This window comes from Sarcophilus harrisii, chromosome 5 (genome assembly GCF_902635505.1).
Source record: "Sarcophilus harrisii chromosome 5, mSarHar1.11, whole genome shotgun sequence".
Taxonomy (NCBI): domain Eukaryota; kingdom Metazoa; phylum Chordata; class Mammalia; order Dasyuromorphia; family Dasyuridae; genus Sarcophilus; species Sarcophilus harrisii.
Window position 1 is genome coordinate 183,244,660 of NC_045430.1, and position 20,990 is coordinate 183,265,649.

General features: G+C 38.6%; 1 long non-coding RNA gene across 1 annotated transcript in view; it reads left to right on the top strand.

The window, feature by feature from the left end:
- The first annotated feature begins 1,108 nt into the window (after positions 1–1,108).
- Positions 1,109–20,990, top strand: part of LOC116419391 — a 36,353-nt gene continuing 16,471 nt past the window's right edge. Inside the window, exons 1-2 of the long non-coding RNA XR_004229688.1 lie at positions 1,109–1,314; positions 1,425–1,460. This is a non-coding gene — a long non-coding RNA (uncharacterized LOC116419391). The remainder of the gene's footprint in view (positions 1,315–1,424; positions 1,461–20,990) is intronic.

Sequence of the window (20,990 nt, forward strand, 5' to 3'; positions counted from 1 at the left end):
ACATGATCAATTCAGAAATTTGCTTATTTTCTTTATTTTTTCCTCTGTGTTTTCTTTTATAATATGATGAATATGGAACTTTGGCACGGATACACTTGTATAATTGATAGCAAATTGCTTGCCTTCTCAAGAACGGGAGAAAGATAGGAAAAAGAGTGAGAATTTGGAACTCAAGTTTTAAAAAATGATTGTTAAAAATGTTAACTTGTAATTGGGAAATGTTTAATGAAATAAATATATTTTGTGAACTTTCAGGCAAACTATATATAAAAATAAATGTCTATTGAGCAAGTTAATGAATGAAAGAATGCCCTTTTCAGGAGGTGAGAATAGTTGATATGAGAGGGTTGTTGGAATGGGGTTGTGGGTATAAATAAGAACAATTATGGCAAGAAGATAATTGAAGGGTAGGTTCTGTTAAAAGTCTGTTATGAGGAGCATAGTAAATGTGGCAGGAGGCAGCATGGTATAACTGGCAAAAATATTGGATTTAGAGTTTGAGGACCTACAGTCAGTTCTTGAGCTTAACACTACCTGTGTGACAATGAGTTATTTGACCTCTATGGCCTCAAAAATTGGGGTGTACTAGATGGTCCATTTCTAATAATGTGTGAACCTAGATAAGAGAAGTAAAGAAAGGAGATTCCCTAAAAAGGTTGGAGGTTGTTAATACATCATTATTCTAGCATTCTGTTTCTAGCCCTTCAAAATTATGTTGACTTTATCTAGATCAGGACATAGACTCCTTTCCCCTCCTCCCCCCAAATCCTTTTGTTAGACACCTCACAGAAAGGTCTAGCCAACAATACCTCCTTTTAAAATTAAAGTATTTAGTCTGGAATCTGTCTTGGCAGAGTCATAATGCTCTGTTTTGATTACAGATTGGTTGTGGAGATGCAAACTGGAATATGAATGCCTGGAGTCCTGGGTAATTGCATTCTGACCACCAGAATCCTTCCCACCCCAATTTCCCCCACTTTCCTCCTCCTCCTTTCCCCTTCCCAGTTTCAATTGGACACAGCCTTCTTAACTTTCTGCCCGACACTGTGTGGTCACCAACCTGGCAGCCACATTCTGGCTGGGGAGGGGAGAATGGGCATTGCCTTGGGTGGAGTGGGGAACGGGTGAAGCTTCCTCCATGGGAAAAGAACCTGGGAATCTTTTAGAATGAAAACTGAAATCAAAAGAATGTAATGGACTGCCAGTTCTCAAGACTCCCTTGTCTAATATTCAGGATGAGCTGGAGAATAGTGGAAAAAGGAGAGGATTTGTGGTCAGAAACCTGGGGTCCCTCCCCATTTGGCGAGCTACCTGGTAGGCATGAGCACTGGTGGGGCAGTCCTCCGTGGGGCTGGGTGGTCTTAATTGTAAAAGGAAGGCACTGTTCTTCACTAGAGCATCTCTACGGTTTCTCTCTTCTTTAGGATCCAGACATGATTTCATCGGTCTAAGGAACGCTGGTATGTGATTTACAATCTCAGAGAATTGCCTGGGGGCTTTGAGTGCATAAGGAATTTGTTCATGGTCACGCATCCAGTTCTTGTCAGGGACAACTTGAACCCCAGTCTTCCTGATCTTAGACTAGAGGTACAAAGGGCTTTGGATTTCTTTTCATCCAATCTCTTAATTTGACAAATGAAGAAACTGAGGAACAGGGAGATTAAATTACATTGAAGTAATATTGTAGATACAATCTGGAGTCAGGAACACCTGAATTCAAATCTTGTCTGAGGAAGTTAGATATATAACCCAGGGTACTTAATCTTAGTCTCAGTTTCTTTATCTGAAAAATGAGGATTATAATAGTACCTACTGAACTGGGTTGATGTGAGGTTCAAATAAGGTAATTTATAAAGTGTTCTTTACAAGCACGATGTAAATCCAACGTGGACAGAAGATAGAGCAGTGAACCTGAAGTCAGGAAAGTCTGAATTCAAATTTAACTTCAAACACATGTGACCCTGGGCAAGTCACTTAACTCTAATTTCCTCATCTGTAAAATGAATTGGAGAAGGAAATGGCAAATGATTCTAGTATCTTTTCCAAGAAAATCCCAAAAGGGCTCATGAAAAGTCAGACACTATTGAATAACCACAAAGCATTAGCTATTTTTATTAAATGGCTTGCCAAAGGTTGCATAATGTCAGCATCAAAAGCAGGATTTGAATGTAGATCCTATGATGTCAGAGTTTCTGTCTTTTCCTATCATATCAAACTCCCTCCTTCCAACACCACCCTGCTGTCTCGAACGGTCTTTCAAGTCTAACTTCTATGAATATGTGTAGTATAAAGAAATTTCCCCCACTGGCCAAGTGATACTTGAAATGCCTCTTTATTGTTTTAGCACTGGATTTTCATCCCTGTCATACATAATAGATTTGAAGTTTAAACTTTTTGTTATACTGTTATAGAAAAGTTTGTTTTATTTTATAAATAAAATAATAAAGATGTCCAAAAAAGAGAAAAGACTAAGGGAAAAGTAGATTTTAACTCAAAAGAATGAATTTCTAATGGTGAAATATTCTATACCGTGAGGGATGAGTGACAGAAATTTGTGACCAAGATGACTTTTCTTGCATAATTCACAGTATACATTGGCCCTATATAGATGACACCTTATTTCATTCACTTGAAAAATATGCCTTTCTTAAACTGGGGAGCCATAAGAATTACACACTGTCCAGTTTATTATTGACCAGAGAACAAAGTGGCCTCTTGTTTTAAGAAACCTTAGGGATTTTCTAGTCTTATTCTCTGTATGATTCATCAATAACTTAAATTCATTTCTTTTAAAAATTAATTTATGAGTATTAAGCTCCTACTATGTGCTAGGAAATATAATAAGTGCTACGGATTCAAAAAATGAGGCAAAAACAGTCTCTGCTCTCAAGAAGCATAGTCTAGTGGGGAGCCAACAACAAAGATCCATGTACAAACAAGTCATATAAAGGAAGGGGATGTTCATGCTGGTCCATCATCCTGATTTGGGAGAGCCAATTGTTAAATTTTGAAGATGAGCACTTACATCTTGGAAATCAGCAAATGCTATAAATAAGGGCTTGATTTTATTGTCTAGACTTAAGAAAGTTCTGGCCCTGGAGTTAGGAAGATTCACCTTCTTAAGTTCAAATCTGGTGTCAGACTCTTACTAGCTGTGTGATCCTGGGAAAGTCACTTAACCCTGTTTGCCTCAGTTTCCTCATCTGTAAAAAGATCTGGAGAAGGAAAGGACAAACCACTCCAATTTCTTTGTCAAGAAAACTCTATATAGTGTCATGAAAAGTTGATAATGACTGGAAAACAACAATAAGGGTAAACATGGCAGACTGGAATCCTATGATCACTTAAGGTTCATTTCTGTATTCTTGGGTAAATCATTTCACCTTTCTGAGACTCAGGGAATTCTATTCAATTATTTCTGAGGTCTCTTACAGTCCTAAGATTCTATAAAATGGTGAGGGATGGAGGACTATAGATAAATATTGCTAGAGTTATTGCATATTTAGTGGGTTGGGGGAATTTTAGTCTGGCTTTAAAATGTCTGTTTTAATTTATCTACAAGATGGATTTTTGGAGTGTTAAAGGATTAACAGGTGCTAAGGAATGGCTGGCCAAGAAAGTATAATAATTCTAGGGACTCATATTTTGGATTTTTTCCAGTAGTCAGTAAGCAGTAACCCATTCGGCATGTTTGGGCTTCAGCTAAAATAAACAAAACATGAAAATTGTTTCTAGACAAATTCTATAAATATAATTCCCTTCATCCTCCTTTAGTACATTAAGTTTCTAGAAGAATGTGTTTTCCCTACAGTGGAAAAAAGAGGGGGAATGGATGGAAAGTACCATATTGGTAGAAATACAAGCTGCCACTTGAAATATGGCCTTATCCCTAAAGCATGATCTCATTGAAAGAAGAAAAAAGTACATAGATTAACTTCTTATTTAAAGGAGAACAAATGAATGAAAAAATATTAAATGCTGACTGTATGTCAGGCACTGTGCTAAGTTGCTGGAGTGGGTACAAATGCAATGGTCTCTGCATTAAATGAACTTAATAGAGAAAGATTGAACAACAATAGAAAGCAACATGGCAAGCTGGGATCCTATGATCACTCAAAATTCACTTTCTGCCTGAACATCTGTAATTTGGGTAAATCATTTTACCTTTCTGAGACTTGGGGAATTCTATTAAATTACTTCGAAGATCTCTTACAGTCCTAAAATTATATAAAATGGTGAGGAATGGAGACTATATTTAAATATTGCTAAAATTACTGTATATTTAGAGCAGGGGGAGTAATGGCCATGGAGGAGTGTTTTGGTCTGGAAAATCACAGGGACGGCTATAAAGCAATTAATGATACATTTTTTTTCTCTTGGTATATTCAATTACTGCTCCAGAGCTAAAGCTGGAAATTTGGAAGGAGTGGGAAAGGAATCACTTTCCTTTGGCTGAATGACCTGAAAGCAATGATGATATTGTTTAAATTGGGTTACATATGAAGAATTCTCACCTATTAATGGAGTCCAGGGCCCCTAGGCAGGAATTGGGTGGAAAAGGATTTGTCCTGCAAGGACTGGATATCTGACAACATGTTTCCCCCCCCCCCCCCCAAAGCCAAAGTCTATATATACATGGTGTTCAGAGGCTCTTTTTATCTTATCCTCCTTCCTGGTGGGCACTTTTGGGAATCTTCTGTATGTCTCTACTCCTTCTATTCCTCTTCCTCAGACCTCTTTTATGAATATGGTCTTTCGTTGGTCAGTTCCTTCATTGGACCTAATTCTGACTCTTCTAGCAAGAAGATCAGACCCTGATTGTCAGGAGCCCTGGTCTTTTAGGAATGGTCCTTAAAGCTAGCAATTCTGCTCAGGGTAGACTCCACCATCCTGCTGCCCTGGGTTTTATGTCCACCAAGAGTAACAGAAACAGGATAGGTCTGGGAAATCATTTTGTTCTCAAAGGTACTGGAATCAGTTTTCACTTTATGGTGGCTAAATGATTAAGACAGAAGAGAATGTCTCCTTAATTGCAGGTTAAGGCAGGAAAATGCAAGCTAATTATTCTTTCTTTCCTCCCACTTTTGCTCCCTGTAATTTTATCAGTATGTGTGCTTTCTAGGATTTCACAAATTACTGTTAATGAAAAAAAAATCATCATCTGGCAGTCAAAGACTCTGGTGATGAGTCTCTCTAAATCTGGGGAACCTGGCAGACAGTGCTGTGCTCAAAACCCTTTCATCTTCAACCTGCCTGACCTTTTTTACCTTTGAGAATCAGCGAGTCAGGGGCAGCCCTGAAGTCAGAAGAACCTGAGTCTGGCCTCAGACACTTAACACTTCCTAGCTGTGTGATCCTGGGCAAGTAACTTAACCCCAATTGCCTCAGCAAAAAAAAAAAAAAAGAATCAGTGGGTTGCCTTTTGCTATGATGAAAGGAGAAAATAAGTGTAGGATACAAGAAGACACTGAAAAATACTTAAATTAATTGCAATAATATATGTGGTATACATATGTGAACATCATATATTATATGTTATCTAATTTATGAGCTCAAAGTGAGGGGTTACAGTGTTTTCATTGATCTTGGAACCAGGAAGACTCATTTTCCTGAGTTCAAATATGGCCAAATATATACTTCCTGGCCCTGGACAAGATACTTAACCTTATTTACCTCAGTTCCTTATCCAAAATCAGGTAGAGAAGAATATGGCAAACCACTCCAATAGAGTCTGACATGACTTAACTGAACAACAACAATATATGAGTTCATACTGTGAATTTGAATTTGGTCTGGTGTCAAACTCAAACAGAAAAAAGAAGCTGTTAAGCCATACAGAAAGATCTCAGTGGGTTGCCTATTAATTTAGAAAACCACACATGAACATCTTCAGTGTTTTATTGTATTTGTATTTATTTTAAATATTTGCCAATTTTACTTTAATCTGGTTTGAGTTGCACTAGGCAGTATAATGGGCACATGTATCCCATGTTTGACATCTCTGCCTTGGACCACTGAGTTGCCTTTGATGAATTGAGATAAATCCAAGAAGGTTCATCAATTTATTACTAGAAGATTGGCCATCAGGTGCTGAATCCTGGTCTCAACAGGGCTCATCTCCATTTATTCTAATCTACGTCTTGGACCCAGATGACTCTGGAGAAGACCCTGGAGTCTGATGACTCTGCACAGCTTGCTCACTTAAATCCAACTCACTTGCAAGTCAAGATATCACTTTTCTGATGGGCCTGGTCCTCTCTCCTAAAGTAGGTGCTTTATAAAGTTTGTTGAATTTAATTTAGATCTAAAAGGGACTTTAGGGATCATCAGTTCCAGTAGTTTTCAAACTTTTTAGTTTCAGGACCCCTTTACACTCTTAAAAATTACTGAGGATTTCTTCCCCCAAAGACACAGCTGTTGTTTATGTGAATATACTCATTGATACTTGTTGTTGCTGTTAATTATTTTTCAGTCATGTCTTACTCTCTGCAATTCTACTTGGAGTTTTCTTGGCAGATAGTAGATTGGCTCATCATTTCCTTCTCCAGTTCATTTTACAAACACAGTTAAGTGACTTGCCCAGAATCACACAGCTAAGAAGTGCCTAAGGCCAGATTTGAACTCTGGAAAAGGAGTCTTCCTCACTCCAGATCCAGCACTCTACTGCAGCACTTAGCTGCCTCTTATCTACTTATGGATGCTTACCATTTAGAAATTCAAAAGAGTTGGTATTCTCATGATTTGCTGATATTGTCTGTCCTCCTTTCTTCTGCAGTCCCTTCTAAATTCATGACCCTAGATTTCTAAGTGACTTGTCCAAGATTACATTACAGAGGAGAGATTTGAATATTGGTCTTTTTTCTCTAACTTCAGGATTTTTTCCACTATATCACATTTCTTCCCAATTGTTATAACTGTTTTCTTAATCCAGCTTTCAATCTTCATTTTTTTTTAAAGCAATCTAAAAAACATGAACAGCCTTTGGATAGGGCTCACAATAAATAATTCATCAGGAAACCCAGCATCACTTGTCAAGAAAGGGTGATAATTCTTCCACAAAAACAAAGATTGCTAAACTCGATCATAGTTGCTGAGTTCTTACCTTAAACCATAACTTCTTCTCTTAAGGTACTGGGAATTACCTGAGAATACTGAGGAACCTACTCAGGTTCTGAAAGAAATGCTGGGTCGTGTTTCAAGCCAATATGACCTTGCTCTTTCTGCATGTGCTCCCAGGAAAAAGATGGTGTTTCTACTCCCTTTGTATTTATCTAAGCAAGAGCTGGCTAGTGTAGCCCTGAAACTTAGAGCGAGCATGAAGAAGGGAACAGGATAGTGAAAGAGTCTGCTCCTAGGATTGACTGGTCATATTAAAATTATGTATTTATTTTAGGCTTTAGTTGCTGGATTGCATTTGCTTTGAAATGCCCTCAGCTCAGGGGTAGGTCTAGTACACAGTGAATTATGTTTATGGGGATGGAGGAGGAGAAAGGGCAGCCAGCAGGAAAGAAAGAATGTTTAAGAATGGCGAGGACACCAAGTACCAGAGATATTTGTGGGGTGGTGGCTGAGTCCTGGGTGGGCTCAAGAAAACACTTTTGCTTTGTTGCCAAGTCTTAATACCCCCTGAGGAATCAAGGCTCAGACTCTATTTACAACAGATGGAAAAATTCTTCTTCTTTCTTTCTTTCCTTTTTTTTAAAGAGCACTTACAAAGCAGGTAGGGAGTAGAAGTTGGCCAGTATTCACTATCCCGGGATGGAATGGAAGTACTGAGATGTAGTACTTGTCAGCAGTAAGCTACACTTTGCCTTTGGAGTGTGGTTCTTGGAGTAAAATCTGGAAATATGAAGAGCCAAACCAAGAAAGAGATAGGAACTACCTTGCCTTTGAAAATCACCATCAGGGTTAAACACAGTGAAAAAAACCTAATTCTGGAATCAATAGATAAGGAGTTCAAATCCTATATTGAGTGATCATAGTAAATGCTATTGTTTGTCCTTCATTCTCAAAGAGAATCAATAATATCAGGAGGGGGGGGTGTCTGGATTTTCCAGTGAGTTGGACTTAAGTGAAGAAGAGCACAAAGTCATCAGCCTCCCTCTCTTCTCAGAGTCATCAGAGTCCAGTGACAAGACATAGTCAGAACAACTGATGATGGTCCACTACTCCTCATCCCCCAACGTGCAAGAAGAGGAAACAGAGGAAGGGAAAGAGAGAACACAGAAAGAGTGGAGCCATGAGAGACAGTAATGGCAACCCCTGATCCTCAAGGATCACCCTAAAGCCCTCAATGAAGCAAGAAGAACCTATCTGCCAGTACAATGCAAGTTGGATAAATGGCCCAGATATAACACTCTCCATGAAGATATAGTCTGTTCAGTGCTAAGAACAAAAAGACAAAAATGAAATAATGAAATAGTTCCTGTGTTAAAGAACTGGAGGATACAAGATGTACTCACACATACATATCTTATAAATACAAATTTATATAAAGGAATAGTTCTGTGTACCAGATGTAGATGTATGGCACTCCAGTATTTTGTGAGGGGAGTTAATAATTCAGAAGATATATCCCTTCTTGATCTCTCTTCGTAATATCCCAGTCATGTTTCATTTCACTTTCTACTCTCCAGCCAGTTCCTTGTAACCACCTTGTCCTGCTGATGGTCCCCTTTCCTCTGCCCCTGCTATTTCCCCTAATTCTGAAATTATTATGAAATATAATCAATCAGCTCTATTATTATTCTGGGATAAGGTATGTCAATCTATGGCCCCACAAACTCTCTTGTAAGTTTCTGGACCAAAATGCCCCTCTCAGATCACCATTCCTTTTTTCTGATTTGTCTCTCTCATTAGAATGTAAGCTCCTTGAGGGCGGGTTTTTTTTTTTTTTTGTTTTTTTTTTGTTTTTTTGTTTTTTTTTTTGCCTTTGTATTTGTAAATCCATGTTATGTGATTTGGCAAGGTACAATGATTGCTGCATAATAAGCAATCACTAAATGCTTTTTAATTTGCTTGTTCATTCTAGAGTCACTAGAGAGAAGCAAAAAAGACAGTTGAAATACGGAAGTATGGAAATATAATAAGTTCTGTTTTGTATATATGGAATTTGATCTGCCTACAGGGCATCCAGGTGGAGATGTCCAGCAGGCAGCTGGGAATGTTGGGCTGGATACTTGGAGATCATATAACTAGTTAAATTCAGCTCAAATGCCTGTTTTTAGCCTGTGGGCCCCACTCTCTAAACAGAACCAACCATTTAAAAAAAATAGTGTGGTAGAAACTTTGCATCTTGTCAGTGTTCCAAATATTTACAGAATCTGAATCACAGACAGAGCTGGAAAGGCCCTTAGGGACGATCTCATGTAACCCTTTTATTTTATAGTGGCAGCATGGAGGAGTGGATGGACTTAGGATAGTAGTAGAGTCTGCAAAACCCGAGCTTATGTTCTATTCCTAACTAGTTGTTTAAGATCGGAGAAGTTCTTTTTTCCTCAGTGATGTCTCAACTCCAAGATTGTAAGTGGAATAAATGATGCCCACCTGAATTTGTGGCAAGAATTTCTCAATCCTAGAATTCCCTATAACAATGAAAATAGGTCTGGTCCCTATCACTTAATTTTACTAAGAAAGAAACCAAGATCCAAATGGGTGAAATTATTTGTCCCAGGGCAGTAGTGGGAGTAGAACACACATTTTTCTCCCTTTCTGCCCAGTGCTTTTTTCACTAAACTCTGGTGATACATTGATGCTGACACCTCCCTCAGCTAGCCACCAATCTTTCTTATTATTTTTCTCACCACGAACTTGAGATCATCTGGGGAAGAGTCTCACTTAGAGGGAGGCTGAGAAAGAATGATGAATGGGTCCCTTTCACTGAGGCATTCAGACCATGTCCTATTTCCCACGAGGCAAGTGACAGCTGCTAATCATTTTGTTTTTACCATCACTGGCTTCCTCAGTTAATAAGATCACTTGTTGTCGAGGTGAAAGAGAAGTTCATATTATTTATTAGGCATGAGCCCTCATTAGTAACTTCTTCATAAAATAAACACTGAGTCCTGCAGAAATCCTGAGAACAAGAGCCCACATTATACACAGTACCATGATAAATGTCTCCTGTGGCATTGGATTCTAACTCTTACCATCTGTGATCCTCATCTCTATGGCAACACAGAGTAAATAATTTTTTTAAGTCCCAAATCAGGAAAAGCACAGCAGGGAATGTCTGTCCCAAAAGGAAACAAGTCCATGATTTGGATTCTCCTCCCAGTGATGGGACCAATGGAAAGCTGAATGATCGGTGAAGAGGAAAACAGTAGCGGACTGGCAAAAAGGAGAGATGAAGGGGGAAACCGAGACTGAAACTTTGGACTGTGTCATCTGTTCTCAACTTGAATCCTGAAGGGACTGTTGCCTGGCCTGGTAGAGTGCAGATTTGACATTTGGTACAAATGTGTTTTGAATTATGATACTGTATTAAAAGAAGCTGCAAGTCATGGAGGTAAGAGAGGCAAGTCAATAGCAAAGGTCTGCAGTCTAGTTTGGGCTTTGTCATAATCTCATGAAGGAAGCACTCAACCCTAAACTCCCAAAGCAGTCCTGAGACCTTGGGATCTGCTCCTCAGGGGACTTACTCATGGAACGATAGACTAAACACAAGGGGATGTCAGATAGTATCCAGTTTAAGCCCTTCACTTTATAGATATAGATTTTATAGATAAACTGAGGTCCTCAGAGCTTATATGATTTGTCCAAAATTCCATAGGTCTGGGTTTCTTAAAAGTTTTTCCCTTTGCAATCCCTTTTCTCCTGGGAAATTTTTACATGATCCTGGGTATATAGGTATAATAAATCATAATTTCGCAACCCCAACATCCAGTTATGAGACCTCATATGGGATTGGGAACCACAGTCTAAAAAGCTGGGCCATAAGTAATAAATAATTGAGCTGAGACTATATTAGCAGTCTTCAAACTCCTAGACCAATACACTTTTTTTATTATAATATGATGCTTCTTTTAGTTCCATTTTTCAGTCCTTAGAGGCAATCTAAGAAATAACTTTAATACTATTAATAGCTAACATTTATATAACTAAAACATTATTATTATTAGGATCATAAAATGCTTTATAGATATTATTTCATTTTATCCTCTAAACAATCCTGAGAGATAGGTGCTTCTATTAGCCTCATTTTACAAATGAGGAACCTGAGACAGATCAAGATTAAATGACTTGAATAGGGTAACACATCTATTTAGTGCTGGAAGTTCTGCATTCCACCCACTGAGCCACCCACTTGACCCTGTAGATACCATACTTATAGGACATGGTAGTTTTAACTCTTTGGAAGGCAGAACACTGCAATAGAAAATAAATTAGATTTGAAGACAAAGGTCCTAAATTTTGATCCTGACTCTGAAAATTACTACCTCTCTGGATTTTGGCAACTGACTTAAACGTCTTTGTTCCTCAGTTTCTTCAAATGTAAAATGAGTTGGAAGAGATGATGTTTAAAGTCCCTAACATTTCTAAACCCATGGTCCATTGATTGCTATAACTTCTACTAGTAGCATAAAAGCCATATTTATATTTCACCTTTTCTATTTCCTCCTAGTTTCCTTTTTTTCCTATGTTCCTAATCCAAAGGAGAGGTATACCCAAGTATAGTAAAATTTCACTCAATGTTGCCTACAAATATCATATTCTCATTAATTTAACTTTCTGATTATGTAAAGGATTAAAAAAATCAAAATTACCTTTCTCTCAACTCTTGTTGTTTACCTTCCTAAAATATTTTCATTCACTTCTATATCTTTGTGGAATTTTATTGGAATTTTGATGTATGCTTTATAAAAATTAAACACACACACATATATAATATACAATATTAGATAAATATTGTAGATGTGTTTGCAGAAGTTGAATTCAGCTCAATTCAACAAACATCTGTTAAATGTTTACTATGTTCAAAGCACTGAACTAGACACTGGGTAGATACAAAGATAAAAACAAAAAGTCGCTTCCCTTGAAGAGCTTACATTCCATTAGGATTTGCACTGAGACCCTATCACATAATTTGTAGCTTTGATGGATCTGGGGTATCTTAAAAAAGTGGGCACTTCATACTATAGTTTGGATTGCAATAGATCTATACCTTTTCATTCTGTGCAACTCCTGCCAATATCCTCGTGGAAATTCTCCATGGAGAGTTCTGGAGAACTTCCTCTTAAACTCATGATAGCACATTGATATCAATAAACCATATGATTTGTTCATCATGAATCTATTACCTTCACCATATGACTGGTCCACTTCCTCTTCTAGGTACCTATCTTCTCAGTAATATGTTTTATCTTACTTGCTCTGCTAATTTTTTCTTGGTAATCTGTGACAACCGTCTTACTCTTTCTGTGTCTCTCCATCACCTTAATCTCCAGAGACAACGGCATTCCTTGCTCCGTGGCAATACGGCATCCCTGGCAGAACACCGGTGTTCAAAACATGGACCTTTGTCTGAGAGAACCTCAGGGTTATTAAATGTGAGGCAGATTTTTTTCCAAATGCAATCCAATCTTCTCCCTTCTTTTATTCAATGGACTTTGTTATGGTAATACTGTCAATTACTGATATCAGCTTGTTTTCTGTCAGGATCAGCTTTTGTGGAAGAAGTCAGCTTCACTCTGCTTTATGTTTAAAGCCTGTCAGAGACACTTTTGTTGTTATTATAAGCAATGGAAGGGAGAGCCAGTGCCTGACAGAGATTCCCCCAGCCGGCCAAAGGCTCAGATTACAAGGCTCAGATTCTAGTCACAGCATAGAGTAAAGAAGTAAAATCAAAGGTATTTAGGCAGTACCACAAGCGATTACTACATCCAAGCAAAAAGCAGTATTCCATATAAGGAGAGAGATGGACAGAACATGTCGTTTTCAGATAGGAGTTTTGTAGCATCTTACAACAATGTCTTTACAGTAGAAATGATGATCTTAAAAAAGAAAAAAACCTTTATGAAAGGTTGGGTCAGCAGTTTGGATTCACAGGAGGCCCAGTATAGACTTCTTTTTCCTTCCTCTCTCTCTTTTAAAAACTTTTTTCTCTTCTCTTTCCTCCCGTCAAAAAGTCATGAAATCTCAGCATTGGATGGGGCCTTAGAGAAAATCCAGATCAGTCTCCTATTTGATGCAAGTATATTTCTCCTTCCATATCTCATATCCTAGTCTATTTATTCTCTTTTTTCTCCCTTCTCTTTTATCATTACTCATTTATTATAGCATATTTTAAAATATTCAGCTTCTTCTTTCCTTGCTATTCCATTATTTTGTCCATATCCCTTAGTTCTTTTTATTTTGATCATTTCCTTATATATACTTCCTATATTTTAATAGATGGATTGCTATGTATAGGAGTATGCTGCTGAATGTTTTATAATTGCTTTCTTAAAAAAAAAACACACACACTCAGCATGAGCTTTTAAGTTTCATTTGTATTATTACTGTATTCATCAGTATTACCAATTTTCTTTATCATGTCAGTCTAGAAAATAAACAAAACAATAAATCAAACTTTGATTTATAATCTGAATTATGAATGCTGACCCTAAATTTGACAATTGGCTCTTCTAAGCAGGTTATAACTAACTGACTCCAGCACAACCTTGTACCTAACATATCACTTGACTCATAGTTGTTATTTGGTGATTTCAATTGCATCTGATTCTTCATGACCCCATTTTGTGCTTTCCTGGCAAAGATTCGGGAATGATTAGTCATTTCCTTCTCCAGCTCATTTTGCAGATGGGGAAACTGAGGCAAACAAGGTTAAGTGACTTGCCCAGGGAGGGTCACACCAGGCTGTTTTGTGATTTGAACTCAGATCTTCTGACTTTAGGCCCCATCCTTATCCTTTGGATCACCTAATTTGGCACATAGTACCTGTTAGTAAAAGCTTAATGCTTGTTTGCTTGACCTTAAGTCAATCTCAACTCTAACCAGTCTTTATCTTCACTTTATCAATAACTTTAAACTTAGCTTTAATGACAGCTCTCTTTAATGCTAACCTCTCTCCTCCTTAAGCTCCCACTGACAGTTATTCAAAATCCAACCTTAACCTTAGATGACAGAGAATAAAAGATTCACAAAAATGGTGGGGCTGGAAGAGACCACACAGATTATTTGAACCAAATCATACCTTGACTAGAATCTCTTATGCAACTTCCCCCAACAAGTGCTCTTTATATTTTTGATCAAAGATGCCCAACAGAGGCTTGTGAAAGCAGCAGGCTTCCTTTGGCAAACTATTCACCAAAACTCTTAAAGTAAAGCAAAGTAAGATCAGAGGAAGAATTTCATAATGTACCATAACTTGAGTCCTAGCTTGTACTTCCTTTTTAAAAAATTAAATTATTTATATCTTTATGCATAGTCTAAGTTTCCTCCTCCTCTTCCTCCTTTTAGTGACCCATCCAATAAAATAAAGAACTTTTTTAAATAAAGGAAAAGAAGGGGAAAAAATCAGCAATCTGGATCAATGCATTAAAAAAAATCTGACAAAGTATAAGCAATATTCTTCTTCTGAAAAGTAGTAAGGGTGATCTCTTCTATTTCTTTTTTTAGAGGTAATATGAAAAAATCGGATTTAGAAAGAAGGTAAAAAACAAAAATGCAAGCAAATAATAACAGAAAGAGTGGAAATGCTATGTTGTGGTCCACACTCATTTCCCAGTGTTCTTTTGCTGGATGTAGCTAGTTCTATTCATTACTGATCAATTGGTCTACCCTAGTTTTCAATGAAGCTTTATTTTGTCATGATGGTTTGGTTGAGTTACTCTTTTTGACTTGAGAATTGTTCACCCAGTTCCTCTTCCTGTATACTCAGTGGATATAGAGATAAATGGTAACCAAATTCCAGAGAATGATCTTTCATAGACTTAAATACTTTTCATAATTCCACCCCACTGATCAACAAAATTCAAAATTTCAAAATTCCTGATAATAGTCCAAAGCCCTAGTGTACCCTTTTTACCCTCTAGAGACCATTTTTAGGACATTGTTTAGAATACTTTTTTCTCCCTGGCTTGATAGTATGTTGACAGAAGGAAAAACTGAATTTGGATGCCAGCAAGAGAGATTTGGATTAGTCATCAGTTAACAATTTCTGAGTTTCAAAATTGTTAAACACTGGAACAGGTGACTCTGAAAGGTCATGGAATATTTTGCCCTTGTAATATTTTAAAATAAAATAGACCACAGTTCCCAAACAGGATGATTTGGAGTTTCATGCACTTAAACAGGAACCTTCAGGTCTATATCTTAAAAGAAACTACTAGGCAAGGGCTAAATAAAAAGACATATAAAATGAATGAATTTTTTTTTTTTTTGCTGAAGAGGCAACTGGGGTTAAGTGACTTGCCCAGGGTTGCATAATTAGGAAGTGTTAAGTGTTTGAGGCCAAATTTGAACTCAGGTCCTCCTGATTTCAGAGCTGGTGCTCTAGCTAATGCACCAACTAGCTGCCCCTAAAATGAATGAATTAAAAAAAATCTTTAAAATGAAAAAAAAAGTCTATATCTTAGGTAGTGTACTTTGGTCAACACTGGTGTCTGTGATTTAAAATTATTCCACCTGATCCCTGTAGTCCTGGAGTAATGGGAGTGGAAGCAGCAAAAGGGAATGAAACCAGTTATCCAAAGAAATACATTTTCACAAATGGTAGCAGAGGTAACCCACCACTCCTCCAATTGACTCAGCAGCACCATGAAGTTTTTGGACCTCTGTTCCAGTAACATAGAAGAGAGACTTAGCTGCTTCCCCAAGCAATCTCTAACTCATATTTCATGTCACACTCACATCCTTGACCCATAAAAATGATTATATTAACTAGCATTTATGGAGTAATCTAAGGTTTGTAAAGATTTTAAATGTAAAGATTTTATCTCATTTGGTAGATAGATCTGGTAGATAGATTTGGTAGATAAGATAGGTCCTGTGAGGTAGATGTTATTATTATCTTCACTTTACAGATGAAGAAACTGAGACTTTAGGGGCAGCTAGTTGGTGCAGTGGATAGAGCATCAGCCCTGAAGCCAGGAGGACCTGAGTATAAATTTGACCTCAAACACTTAACACTTCTGAGCTGTGTGACTCTAGGCAAGTCATTTAACCCCAATTGCCTCAGGAAAGAAAGAGAGAGAAAGAGAGAGAGAGAGAGAGAGAGAGAGAGAGAGAGAGAGAGAGAGAGAGAGAGAGAGAGAGAGAGAGAGAAACGGAGACTTTGAGAACTGAGTGAATTCCTCAAGATTGCACAATCAGTATGTGTTAGAGGCTGGGTATGAATCCAGGTTTTCCTGACCCTAAATTCAACATCAATCTTGCTGTCCTGATGTAGATTGATCCTGAAACATATCATGGTATAGTAAAAAGAGGTTTGTGGTTCAAATTCTACCTCTGACACTTACTTCCTGGGTGCTCTTGTTCAAACCATTAGCGTCCCTGAGGCTGAATTTCTTTGTTTATAAAATGAGGGGGATTGGGCTTTTGATGGTCCCTTTAGATGGATAGGAGATCCTCTGAGAAAAAACTGCTTGGAGAAGAAATGTAGTAGCATTTGCACAGCTTTCAAAATTAATCCCTCTATTGAGAAATCAGTGAGGCTGGAGTTTGCTTTTTGGGCAGCAAAGATCTATGATTGTGTGTGAGCCAAAAGAAAAAGGAAAAAAGAAGGCTCAGTGTTTGCTATGTAACAGCAATTGAACACATCCATAAAAGGGATGTCCCTGGTTTTCCAGAGGGATTCCCTTCAAGGATTTCCCTTGTGAGCTAATCCGCTGGATAGCTCTGTGGAAGAGCAAAGCCAATTCTGAAGTTTTACCACCTTGTCTCAGGCGTGATGTTGACAGCACTTCAGGAAGGTGAGAGTAAAGGAGCCGCTGAGAAGGAACAGGCTTTCTGCCCTAATAAGGCAGTAGGAAAAAGTATCCTTGGTCATTACTCTTCCTTCAACACGCTGCCTCAGTTTGTCTGAGAACTTCTTTTTTTTTTTTTTTTAATGTGAGTTTGTTTTTTGTGCTGGGGAGAATAATATCTTAAATATGAAATAGATCTCAAAGATCACTTAATCCAGACCCTTCCCTGTTTCAGATGGAAAAAACAATAGAGGCCCAGAGAGATGAAGTTATTTGCTGAGCCAGGACCAGTAGCTAAGGTCTCTGGATCCCACACAAAAGTATGGTGCCCCTAGTTCCAAGCCCCACAAGGGAGGTCTCTAGGGAGGTAACAGAGGAGTGTAAAGGAACCTCTCCTCTTTGCCTTGTGCTAGTGAGTCCAGTAGCTCATAGTTCATAATTTATAGATAGTGAAGTAAAAAGGATCTTAGAGATCACCTAATCCCTGATTTTACACACTTAAAACTGAAGCTGAGAGAAGGGAAATGATTTATTGCTCAAGGTCATGCAGGAAGGATTCAGTGTTTAAATGAAACCCATCTGAGAGTAATTATCATCGGGGCCATCCTAACCCTCCCCCAGCCTTGCTGAGAAGTCTTTTAGGTGCTCTAGGAGCTCTTTAGGAGGAGGCCCTAGAGGAGCAGACCCTGTGGGAACAGGCCTGGTAGGAGCAGGTCCTATAAGAGCAAGTCCTACAGGAGCAAGCTTTGGAGGAGGCCCTGGAGGAGACCCGGTAGGAGCAGGCCCTATAGGAGCAGGTTCTATAGGAACAGGCCCAATAGGAGCAGGACCTATAGGAATAGGCCCTATAGGAGCAAGCCCTGGAGGAGGCTCTGGAGGAGCAGGCCCTATAGGAGCAGGTTCTATAGAAGCAGGTTCTATAGGAACAGGCCCAAAAGGAGCAGGCCCTATAGAAGTAGGCCCTATAGGAGGCCCTATAAGAGGCCCTGTAGGACCAGGCTCAATAGGAGTAGGCCTGGTAGGAGCCGGCCCTATAGAGCAGGTCCTGCAGGAACAGGCACCTTAGGAAGCTCTCCCTCTCCAACCTTCCTGCCATTGCCACCTTTTCCTTTCCTCTTTTGAAGCAGACCCTGACACCACATCCCACCCTGAGATTCTGCCTCCCTTTCCTAATAGGGGTAAGAATAATCCTCCATATCCCTTCTCCCCCAGCCCCAGCCCCAGCTTTGGATAGGCAGCCTGGATAAGCAGAAAGTAGCCAACTGTAACCCATCTAGGAAGACCTCGGGGAGCATCACCAGGCCTTGGCCTTCTGCCTCGACATCCTGTCCTCCAGATGATTATAATTTGGGCAGACATGTAATTTGCTCCCAAAATGTGGGTTCAAGGAATTCCTTTATATGCCAAAAACCCTTCTCTGTCTATTTCTCTGTATGAACTTTCTGCTTGGGAACGTGTACATGTGTGTTTACAGAGCACATACTCAGATGATGGTCAAATAGTGTTTTGTGTGTGTGTATATACTCAAATAATAGCCCCAGGTTACACACACATAAATAAACATAAATGTGCTTATTTATGTGGATGTAACCTGGAGTTGTTATTTGAGTAGAGTTTGCAGATCAACCTTTAGAAACGATGAAACGATTAAAACGGTTCTTGAAATTCAGTGTCCATATGTGGCCTTTCTTATATCCCCCAATTCTGGTGGGGAGGAGGGTTTGGCTTGTGTTTGATTGGCGTAGAAAACTCCCAGTGTGTGAACTGCCTCTGGGTCTGAAACTCACTGGAGACATGTACTTAGTCCTATCCTATGTAGGCTATGTATAGCAGGCCCTATAGGAGTAAGTCCTACAGGAACAAGCTTTGGAGGAGGCCCTGGAGGAGCAGGCCCTAAAGGAGCAGGTTCTATAGGAGGCCCTATAAGAGGCCCTGTAGGACCAGGCTCAACATATATGGCTATACATATAGTACAGTAAGCCATATTCTTAGACAGTTGCTAGTTACTGGAGACCAAGAGTGGCCATGTTCACTCAGGCAAAAACTGAACGTAGGTCTTTCTGCCTCCCTTCACTATGCACTACCATGTCCTGTTAGGGACAAAAATATGGAGTTATTATTGCCAAAGCACCCAGGATAGCTGAGTTGGAAGGCTACCAGAAGGCAATGTTCCACACTGGAACATCTGGGAACAGCCTTCTCTGGAAAGAGCTTACCTTGGCTGGGAATGTCTGGCTGGTGAACTCACTTGGAGATAAGGGGATTTTAATGGAATTTGTCTTTTATCTCTTCTGTTCTACAGAAAGAGATTTTAGGGGAGCCAGGAATTTGCCACTCAGTGCTATCCCGGGGGCTTGCATCTCTAGGTAAACCTCTGAACAATTCCCCTAAAAAGTTGTTTCAGAGAAGGTACTTAGCAGCATTGGAAAAAGGAGTTTCCTCATATGGAAATTCTCTGTACCACTAAAAATCCAGATCCAGTCCTGGAGATCCTATCCCTTTAAGATTTTCTAGGTGGTTTCCTTCCTTAATAAATAAAAAAAAAGTAGTGAAAGTTATTATTTTCTTCATTTTATTGATAAAGGAATTGAGGTTCAGAGAGGTTAAAGAATTGTTAAATAAATACACAGCTATGTATTAAGTATAAGACCTATGTTTCCTGACATATCACCTATTCTGATTTTACTGGTAAGTCATAAGTGACCTTAGGGCAGGTAGATTGTGTTGTGGATAAAGCACAGGGCCTGGAGTCAGGAAGATCCATCTTCCTAAGTTCACATATTTATTGGTTGTGTGACTTTACTCTGCTTGCCTCCCTTTCTTTATCTGTAAAATGAGCTGGAGAAGGAAATGGCAACCCCTCCAGTACCTTTGCCAAGAAAGAATCACAAAAGAATTGAACAATGAATGAAAAACACCTGAACAACATGAATGACTTTCTTTTCTTTTAGAGAGCACTCTACCAGCATCTCTCATTTGCCTCTCTCAGTAATTATTTATTATGCTAATTATTTAGGCATGTGACAAATCTGTCTCTCAAACTAAAATTCTTGAGGACAGGGACCATGTTTCATCTGAGCTTTATTGCTTCCCCATTGCTTAATATAGAACTATTAAATGCTTAATAAACATTTTTCAAGTTGAATTTAAAATTCCTCCAAAGCAGTGATCCCCAGACTTTTGGTCTTGGCATCCCTTTATATATTTAAAAATTGTTTGAACCCTCTTTCCAATGAACTTTTATATTTATGAGTTTTATCCATCAATAGTTGTATTTAAATAAAAATATTTTAATGTTATTATGAAAAATAGTTCTGACCTTGAGAAGCATACTTGGAAACCATTGCTCTGCTGGCAGTGGAAGCTGGGAGCCACTGACTATGCTATCCCAAGGAGAAGGTAAATGAGCAGGTTGGCCAGCATCCTAGTAGAGCAACTAGTAGCTCAAGAACATTGGAAACTATAGATATATCTCTGAGTGAGGTGTCAGAGAATGATATTAGCAGCAGACAAATTCAGATTTCATACACAATTTGTTGGATTATTTATCTAATCTATTTAAACTACATTTCAGCTTTTCTCTACCCCCCCCCCCAGTTCTTCAGGCACACAATTGAAATATCCTTTCATGATAAATGAGTAAATAGGTTTGGAAAAAATTGATTTTCTGAAATAAAAAGGAAACTGAGGGAAAAAAAAGAAGTTTGCTCAGCAATCAGGGAATATTACTCCTTCCCACCTCCAAAAGCTCCAATTCCTGACCCCAGGTTTTGATAAGACATCAGTAAGCTTCCAACTCTTTCCATCCTTGAACTCAGAATAGTGAACTTCCCATTCCTGTGAGGGATCCCCAGAAGTTTAGAAACCGGCAAAACCTGGTTTCCCTATTTCCCCCCTCAGGCCTCAATGAATTTTGACTGGACAACTGGATAGGACTATTCAAATGAGCATCACTCTTATCTGCCTCTGAGTTGTGCACTCACCTAAAACGTCAAACATTGTCCACCAGAAAAATGGACTGACACGGACTTTGGCATTCACACTGTGTATAACATATATGGACATATACACACATGTCTACAT